Source organism: Pteropus alecto, unplaced genomic scaffold, assembly GCF_000325575.1.
Source record: "Pteropus alecto unplaced genomic scaffold, ASM32557v1 scaffold121, whole genome shotgun sequence".
In the NCBI taxonomy this organism is placed as follows: domain Eukaryota; kingdom Metazoa; phylum Chordata; class Mammalia; order Chiroptera; family Pteropodidae; genus Pteropus; species Pteropus alecto.
In genome coordinates this window covers 13,365,338-13,375,027 of record NW_006434369.1, presented here as the reverse complement: position 1 = coordinate 13,375,027, position 9,690 = coordinate 13,365,338, and the positions used below count along the sequence as shown (strand labels likewise).

The window sequence follows — 9,690 nt, the reverse complement described above, 5'->3', positions numbered from 1 at the left end:
ACACACAGGCACACACACTCACTGTAACCAGAGGCTACATCTATTACATTTATTTATCTTCTTTTTGCAATAGAGATATTAACATTTAACAATGGATTTGGTTAGGAAGGGAACATTTCTTTATAAACTATCAAGGCTTCTTTATGTAGACTGTCATTGTGTTTGTCAGAACTTGTTTCTTATCTTGCTCAACATTCAGGAGGAATTTGTCTAAACATGAAATCCTTTAAACTTCACAGTGGATTATACCTGGGAAACTGCTTTATGGGCCAGAGATTAAAGTGGGAAAAAGGTTGGAAAAGATGCACTAAACTATCTGGGAGAACTATGACAGAATCCTAAACCACAGGATCATGTGTTCCCAAAACACAGTCCACAATAGAACAATCAGCAGAGTAGTTTCAAGCGGGTTCTGTGTCTGCCAAGTTTTCAACCCTGTCTTCGGGAGGCCAATTGCGGGAACCTGGGCAAGTTACTGAACTTCTTTGTGCTGCTATTTTCTCATCCAAAAAACAGGGATAACAATGGAATGTACTTTATAGGGTTGTTAGGTGGATTAACTGAGATAATACAGGTAAAACAGCACAATGCCGGGGCATTGCAAGCCCTTTAGGAATGTCAGCTGTTACAGTAAAGATGAAAAAGTAGACCATTGGCACACATATAAAGATTAAAAACAGAATGTATTTCCTTTTAAATATAATCAGTTTTTGATATCTCTGTGACCAAAACAATCTTTAGGTTGTTTTAAAATTGGACAAAAGGTGTTTAATTTTCTTTTCCTCTACTCCCCAAACTGCAAGCCATAATTATAACAGCATCGAAAAATGCTTACAAAATTAGAAAATAGGGTTAGTGAAGAAAGAGCCCAAGAAAGAGAATTTAGATAATTTACTGTGAAAGGAAGTTTAAGAAGGAGTTTTGTGTTTATACAAATTCTAGGTGTTCAATAAACTTTTATTGACAAGTATTGACCAGGTATTTTTTGGAAGATGAGAAGCAACACAATCTTAAGGGAAGGATGAATAGGAAAGAGGAGTGAAATTACTACATAGGTGAGGCACTGAGCTTACAAAATATTGTAGGAGTATTGAAGAGCTTCAGCAAGGACATTCACAGTGATTCTTATCTCTAGCTGCACCTTGGGGGCACTTTTAAGAATCCTAATTCCCAGTTCCACTCCAGACTGATTAAATCAGGACATTGGGCACTGGATCCCAGGCATCTGTATTTACAGGATCTCCATAGGATTTCGATGTGCAGCCAAGGTTGAGAGACAATACTCTAGACCAATGTTTCTCAAACTTGAATGTCATAGGTAGTACCGGGCAATTTTATTACAACCAATGCTGATTCATTAGGTATATGTAGGTATAATAGGGAGATGAGAGAAGAAGCGGGAGGCTAAGATACCACATTTCTAACAAATTCCCAGCAAATGTCAATTATGCAATTTGGGAAGTCTCATTTGGAGCTGCAAGTTTCACATGCTTTGAAAATGGCTCCATATAAATGAACATGATATCATTATAAAGTGCTACTATTGTTCTTTGAGTGGAAACTCACTTGTTCAACAAACGCATAATAACTACTGTAGCTACATGCTTTGGAGGAATATGAAGATGAATAAGTAGATTTCTTCCCTTGAGTTGTTTACAATTTGATTTATAGTAGGTATTCTGATGGCAATGCAATGGGGTGGGTATCGAAGGGGTATTGAAGGGGTGTTTAGGTGGAGGATACTAAGAGAAAGAATTTTGTTTCAGGCAAGTATGGAATGAAGCAACAGAAGAGGCTGGAAAATTCAAGAAAGGGGTAGAAGAAAAGGATAGGAAAAGGTTTTTTAAAAGGACTCTATTAGATAGTGGGGAAGATTTGGAAATTTCTGAGGAAAGAGAATCTTGTTGATGCAGGTAAGAGAACCTCACTACTGGATTTGAGGTTTTATTAGGGAGTCCCCACTGGCTCATTTTATTCGCTGGGCTTAGCAGGTAAACGAAACACTAGAATTTCTCTGAAAGGAAACCCACATGTCATTTGCATTTTCTGATCTTCAAACCACATATTATGTGCATCTGATTTATAGATGTTGAGGCCAACTTTGTCAAGTGTCAGTATTCAGAGGTGTTAGATCATGAATCTTTCTAAGCATTTTGTCCTCACATCTCCATGAAGTTTACATTATCGACCAACAATGGTGGCTAGTCATTATAAGGAGTGTTTAATTCATTTCTATCTTGTTAGGGTTGGTAACAAACAGATAAAGAGTGCCTGGTTATTGGGAACTTCATCTTCATTGGTCACCTGTCTGATACCGACTTTGCTGAGCCTGGCAAGCACAGCACCAGGATTGCAAAATCTCCAACTGCTTATGAAAGCACAAACGGACTTGCTGAATTTTCAAACTGCGGGACAAACCTGCTCCTCCTCACCTACATGCCTACAGGTTTAGAATGCCTTTGACAATCATTCTCCAAACTTGAGCACAATTAAATTTTTAAAAAGGGGTTATGTTCTTTTTTCTATAATAAAGTAATACCCATCTTGATTTTAAAAAAAAAACAAAACAAAAACCTAGAAAATATAGAAAAGGAGAAAATAAAAATCACCGTAATCCTACTATTTGAAGATAGGCTCTCTTACTATTTCCATAAATTTCTTCCTAGCCATGTTTGTTATAAATGTGAGATTACACAGCCCAGACAGCTTTGCTATCCTACTGGTTGACTTAACATTTTTGTTAAATAATGTTAAGAGAGGAAATCATTTTTCTTTCTTAGTCTACTCAAATCCATTTAGAAAAATAGCTCTTCTATGTATGAACTTACATTATAATACCCATCTGTGCTCACTTACCGGGGAGAGCATTTGGTAAGAGAATTATCTTGCTCTTCAGAGGCTTGTTCTGAGATTGCTGTTAGACTCAGTAAAGAGATTTTGTCTGTGGTAGGAATTAGTTATGGTGGGAAGTATTTCTTTATTCCCACTCTCAAAATATCCTTGGGAACAAGGATGTTCCAGGCTTAGGATAGTACTCTACCTAAGAGTACCTGTGCCTTTGTAAAATAATCTGTGTACTGTTGTAACATTTGCTTAGCTGACTGTATAACCCAACCACAGGAGATTTTCATATTAAATCTTCATTTTTATTTTATTTTATTTATTTATTTTTTTTATGCCTACAGCACCTGGCCTTCCTAGGTGGTCTCCCATCCAAGTACTAACCAGGCCTGACCCTGCTTAGCTTCCGAGATCAGACGAGATCGGGCGTGTTCAGAGTGGCATGGCCATAGACTCAAAATCCTCATTATTTTTAAGTTTGCCCTTTTCTTCTCACCTGTCTGTCAACATTGATCCTCATTAGGCAATTCTATCAACGAGCATTTATTGAACACAGATAACACTGGAATTTTAAGAATGGCAATGTTCAGGGCCTTGAAAACCTTCCCTGGGAGATGACTTAGACTAAAAATGAGTGGTTTAGGACAGCGGTCCCCAGCCTTTCTGGCACCAGGGACCAGTGCTCCTATGAGAATCTAATGCCTAATGATTTGAGATGGAGCTGAGGCAGTGATGCTAGTGCTGGGGAGCGGCTACAAATACAGACAAAGCTTTGCTGGCTTGCTCATTGCTTACATCATGCTGTGTGGCTCGGTTCCTAACAGGCCATGGACTGATACCGGTCCGCAGCCCAGGGGTTGGGGACCCTTGGTTTAGGGAGTCCATGACTAATGATGCTCATCTTTGGTTTCACATTAGAGTTACCTGGGGAGATTTGTGCTGAGGCTGTACCACAGACCAGATGAATCAGCACCTCTGAAGACTAGATGCGGACAGGTAGCTTTTCAAGCTCCCCCAAGTGATTCTGATGTGTACCCAGGGTGGAGAACCTGTGCCACAGAGCAATGATTTTCATCTAATTGGTTGCACATTAGAACCACCTAGGGAGTTTTTTTTTTTTAAATCAAAGTTCCTGAGCCCCACCCCAAAACAAATGAGTCAGAATCTCTGAAAAAGGAGTCTGACAATTGTGTTTTTTCAAAGGTCCTTCAGATGATCTGAGACACAACGTGTTAAGAGTCATTGCTATAGGCCATCTAGTGAATGAGAACATTTAGATTTCAACCCATTTCTGGCTCTTTGGCTGTGCAAGCCATGCATGCCTGTGGGATGATGAGTTACTTCCAGAAGGCCATCTGAAGCAATGGAAACAGCAGTGGGCTGAGAATGTATGAAAGGACCTTGAAGACACCGTTCAAATTTTGATTTACTGTTGTAATGTTTGCTATGCGATGTGAGACAAGTAGTATAACCTCCTTGAGCTGGGTATCCCTGTCCACCTACCTACGATTTCTACCACACCTAGTATCTTTCTTTCTTAATTGATGTTTTACTGGTTTTTATTTGGTGATTAGTACATAAACATGATGATCAATTTGCATATAATTCTTAATGCAAGTACTGAAAATATAAAATCCTGTGTTATTGTTATTCTATTGACTTTCTAGCTTAAAATTTGGAGACAAATTGTTCCTGTAGAGGCTGTCAAAGGACTTTGAAAGCATTATGCTGAATTAAGTAAGTCAGACAAAGACAAATACAGTGTGATCTCACTCATATGTGTAATCTAAAAAAGCTGACCTCACGGAAACAGAAAGTAGGTTAATGGTTGCCAGGGGCTATGGGGTGGGGGATGTGGGGAGATTTTGGTCAAAGGTACACATTTTCAGTTATAAGGTGAACTGTATTTCTAGAACTATTATAAATTCTGGGGATCTGATGTACAGCATGGTGACTATAGTTAGCAATACTGTATTATATACTTGAAAGCTGCTAAGAAAATAGATCTTAAATATTCTCAGCACATACACATACAAAAGATAATTATGTGAGGTGATAGAGGGTCAACTAATGCTTTGAAGTAATCATTTTGCAATATATATGTGCATCAAAACACTATGTTGTATACCTTAAACTAACACGACATTATATGTCAAGTATATTTTGATAAAGCTGGAAAAAATAGAGGCTCTCAAATACCATTATCTTGTAATTTTGAAAATCTACTTGGTCTAAAATTACATAAATTCATGATTTAATATCATATACACTCAAAATTTTCTATTCTTTCACAGTACATTAACAAAGTTATTAGGTAAAGCTGGGCTATTGTGAACAAAAATGTCATAGAGAGCACCTGATTCTGTCAGGGAAAGCCAAGATTAGGACACGATTTTATAAATAATTCTACTAAAAGACAGTAGGGGAATAAAGTTAAGTAATATGAATGTTTACAATAAGTTAAATGTATGATTATGACTCAAATTACCATTTGGTTGCACTTCTTTTTTTGAAAACTGCCAAACACTCTCCCCCACTTGCCCCCTAGCCTATGATCAAAGTCTTCCTTCATTTGATGTTTTATTAATTTCTAGTTGTGCTGAAAAATAAACAACCAGCTCATGAGCTCACTTCTGAAAAAAAGCATTTACGCTTATCAGAAAAAAAAATAATGTTTTAAGGCATAGAGTGGGTTTCTTACTTCTTAAAAGTGTATTTCTAGAACTTAAAAACTTGCATTTACTAAATAGTTGATAAAACAATTCCTCTAGATTGTTCAAGGAGAGTGATACTGAAACAATCGATGAAATTTGGTTTATGATGTTGATTAGAATTGGCTTCTTTCTCTCTTGCTTCATCAGAGGCTGGTCTCTCCTGGCTTCAGCTTCTCTGTTTTCTACAGGTGAGTCTTCTTTAATTTCACAGTACATTAACAAAGTTGGCTTTTTTTTTTTGGCTTTTTTCCTTCACTCCTTTTTTCTCATTTGTTTGTATATTTTTTTGCCTGATTTTTTTTTTTTTTTACATCAATTTCGATATTTGCAGGAGCAGTTGGATGTCTGGCCAGTTTCTCCTTGGGCTCTTCCATCACTGCACCTTTCTCCTGGGCATCTTGGCAGAGGCCGTAGGAGGAGCACCTGGCTGTTTGTGGGGACAGCACGATGAGAGTGTTTACAGTGCTGTGATCATCTTGTTAGCTGAGCTGGCTGGACATTACCTCTCTGAACACCACTGAGCTGCTGGGACCTCTGTTTTCAGCCTTTGTAAGAGCACCAGAACTCCTTTTTATTCATGAAATCTTGCACAGAATCTGAAATTAAATACGAAGAGAAGGAATTGTCCCTGTTGAAGTGGGAGTGCACTGTGTGGAATGCTGATAAACTTGACTTGAAAATCCTGCCACTTCATCATGTAACGCTGCAACAATTTTATCTTTGAGCATAAAAAATGATAAAAATCCTTCCCTTCCCCCATAAAGAGGAATTACTTGTCATTTCTTCTAATTCTTGAGATTGAAGAAAACAAACTAAAGGGCTGGATGCTGACAGTGAAGGCTTTAGATGCTGATAGCTCTCAGAGACCTACCACTAAAGTCAGGGTAGGAGCCCTGGGTGGAATCCCTCATGAAAGAGGACAGTAGTCAGATCTGAAGGCCTAGTAGGCCCAAACGTGGGATCTCATGGGACCTCTGCATTCCTATGTTGTGTTTGCCTTCTTCATATTCAGTGTGAGGTAAGAACATGGCTGTGATGCAGCTGTAATAATAGACCTGGCCATTTGTGATGATCAACCAAGTACTAAGTAAGACCAACAGAATGCTCACTGAGCCATCCCTATTAGGTGAACCATGACCTTGATTAATGGCCACTGATCTGTATTCATTGTGTACCAGCAGGTTACTAAGGCCTTTAATGATACCAGAGAAGAAAATAATTAGGAAAGTACAGGCTGGATGACTGCATGACCTGCAGAGGCCTAGACTTTTATCTGGCTAATCGGTTTTGGCTCTTTAGTAAGTATAACCCCATATGTCTTTTAATTATGTGGGACTAGTTTCTCATCTTCCTGGGAAGCTCAAAACATTTGACTCATGAATAGGCATTCTTTCTCTTAATTGTTAGTATTCTATCCATCAGCCACTTTCTTTAAAGAAAATACATGTAGTTTTGAAATTGCTTATTCTTTTACATAGATTCAAAGCCAATAAAATAGCCTTGAAACTTCTTTACAGGCATTTTTAGTAAATTTTTTGTTGAAGTATAATATTTATATATATATATATATAAATCATAAGAGTATAGTTGGATTAATTTTCACCTACATGTACACACTGTGTCCCCAGGTCAACAAATAGAACATTACCATCACACCAGAAAGCCCCTTCTTTGGCCTCTCCCTGTCACTCCCCACCCAAGGTAACCACTACTCTAATTCTAATGCCATACACTAACATTGTCTGGTTTTGACCTTTTCCATTTTAACAGTTAACTAGTTTATATCCGTTCCAATGAACAGAGAGCTTCTTTGTTAATATTTTTACCTTAGCAATCATAATTCTAAAGAATGCTATTTATTTTACCTTTTCCTTTGTGCCTCGTGAGTTGGAACAGCTTGATAGAAAATCATAGAGCTCAAAGGCTAAAACGCCTTTCCCACAAATGGGGTCAGTCTCTGTTTAATCATTTGGCCAGTGAAGAAGCAAGAAGTGCTGTGATCGTCTTGTTAGCAGCTAGTACATTTCCCTGTTTATTTGTGGATCAATCTCAAGCCACATGTGTTTGAATATTTTTATTTAATGTACTCATCTGCTTTCATACACCCACCCACCCACACCTTCCTGTTCTTTCCTTGCCTTGACTTTCTTTATTCTTTTTCTATCCTCAGTAGACAGCCTTCTCTATCCTATATTGTCCTAGCATACAAACTTTCCTCAACAAATTCTGCTTTTCAGAATTTGTCACCGCCACACACAATGCCTTGAATTGATTTTACTATTTATCATACAAAAGGCACATACAACCTTGTAGAATTCCTTTTTTATTTCTGCTTTTGATGTAAAGACTATAAGAAATTTAGACCTGGAAGGAGAAAATGAATAGTAAAACCAACTGTTAGAATGTGTGGCTTTTTGACTATTAGCCTATGATTCAAACCTGAGTTTTCCTTGAATGAGGATGTTTGTGTTTATGCACTTGTTTGCTGAAGCCACAGGCATCCATTCATTAACTCATTCATTAATTCACTCACTGAGCCTTATTATGTACGAAGCATTGTATTAGAGACCGGACTTTCCAAGATGGAAGTCTGCTTTTCACACCAGAGAAAAACTTGGAAGTCCAAATAGAGTATCTATAGATCTGACCTTTAGAGTACAAGAAATACCTAATTTCTTAAAATAAAATATTGTTGCTTTTAATTATGCCATGTGCATAATAAGAGCTCTAAATACATTTTAAGATGATAATAATATTGTGTATATTTCTCTATTATAAATCACTACAAACTCTGGATTGGTTAGATTTAAGTGAATCCAGGTAATTACTTTTTAAATTAAACCTCTTTGCTAGGTAAGTAGCAACAATGCATTGTAGTCCTTTTTGGGTGGGCCTGTCTCTATCCAGGGATAATATCTTACTGATTGTTAGGCTGCCCCCTTCCCTTTCAGCTCTGCTATGATAGTGAGCAGATAGTTTAAATTCTCATGTCAGAAGGATCTTTAGGTCTTTTTAGATAGATATATGAACAAAATATTGAATAACCTTTTTGTGTTATGCAATGAGTCATATATTTTGTGCTTCAAATGATTTCTTGCAGGTTCATTTAGAGACACTCTCTAACCAGATAATATAGCCTTGCCTTAAATAAAATACAGAGAAGACTTAGAATAAAAGTTTCAACTGGGATGGGAAGATGATTCTCTTTTTCCCTTGGCAAATATTCTGTTATCAGTTGACAGTTTGCATGTTCCAATTTTGACTGAACTCAGATCTGTTGTGCAGAGGTAAGAAGCAGGTAAAATGAATTCACTTAATTTGCCACTGAATCCATTACTGTGAATCCCATTGACACCTGTTGCAATTATATTGCATAGCCAGTGAGCCAAGAACCATCCTCCTTTTGTATTCTTGTTGAATATAGAAGACAGATAAATGTCAGAGCTCTGCCCTAAATTAAGATTCCTCCCCATAAAATAATTCTGGACTTGGAAGGAAAGAATGCCCCTGTAAAAGGTGACCTCATCTTGTCTATGCTTGGCTCAGGGTCGGCAAACTCACAGGTCAGTGGGTTCTAACCTATGGGACATGGATGCCTCCGGAGAGGAGGAGTTTTTATCATGGGTTTGCAAGCGTTATCTATAACTGTGTAAATAATATTTTACATCTACATATACTACTTTTCAAAAGTATGATGTGCAATTGTGATTAATAAAACACAAATTTGCTTAATAACATTGTTAAGTCTGTGGAAATTTATTATTGTGTATTTCCCCCATTGGTTGCTGGAAGAAGCACAACTTTGCTTATGCGCTGATTTGCAATTTTAATAAAAAAATGGTCCTTGTAATTTAAAATTTGGGTGACATTGTTGGAGAGTACTCATGATCTATGTTTAACTCATGGATGCCTAGCTCCATAAAATATTGAGATGTTGCCATTACAAAACTGTTATAACCAGAGCAAATATATGAATCCTACTCTGTAAAAGTTATAATATTCTTGACCGCATCATTTTCTAATTCCCTCTCTCTTGGCATTTACAAATCTTATTGAGGAAATAGTATATAACCACACAAGAAATTAAATAATAAGTTAAGAAGATACAAAGAGAAAACATACAGTACATGGTGAA

At 37.2% G+C, this 9,690-nt stretch overlaps 1 non-coding gene across 1 annotated transcript; it reads right to left on the bottom strand.

Annotated features, from left to right (window-relative positions):
- Positions 1–3,176: 3,176 nt before the first annotated feature.
- On the bottom strand, positions 3,177–3,295 carry LOC112477750. The gene has a single exon (XR_003045569.1). It is a non-coding gene; the product is annotated as a 5S ribosomal RNA (ribosomal RNA).
- Positions 3,296–9,690: the final 6,395 nt, after the last annotated feature.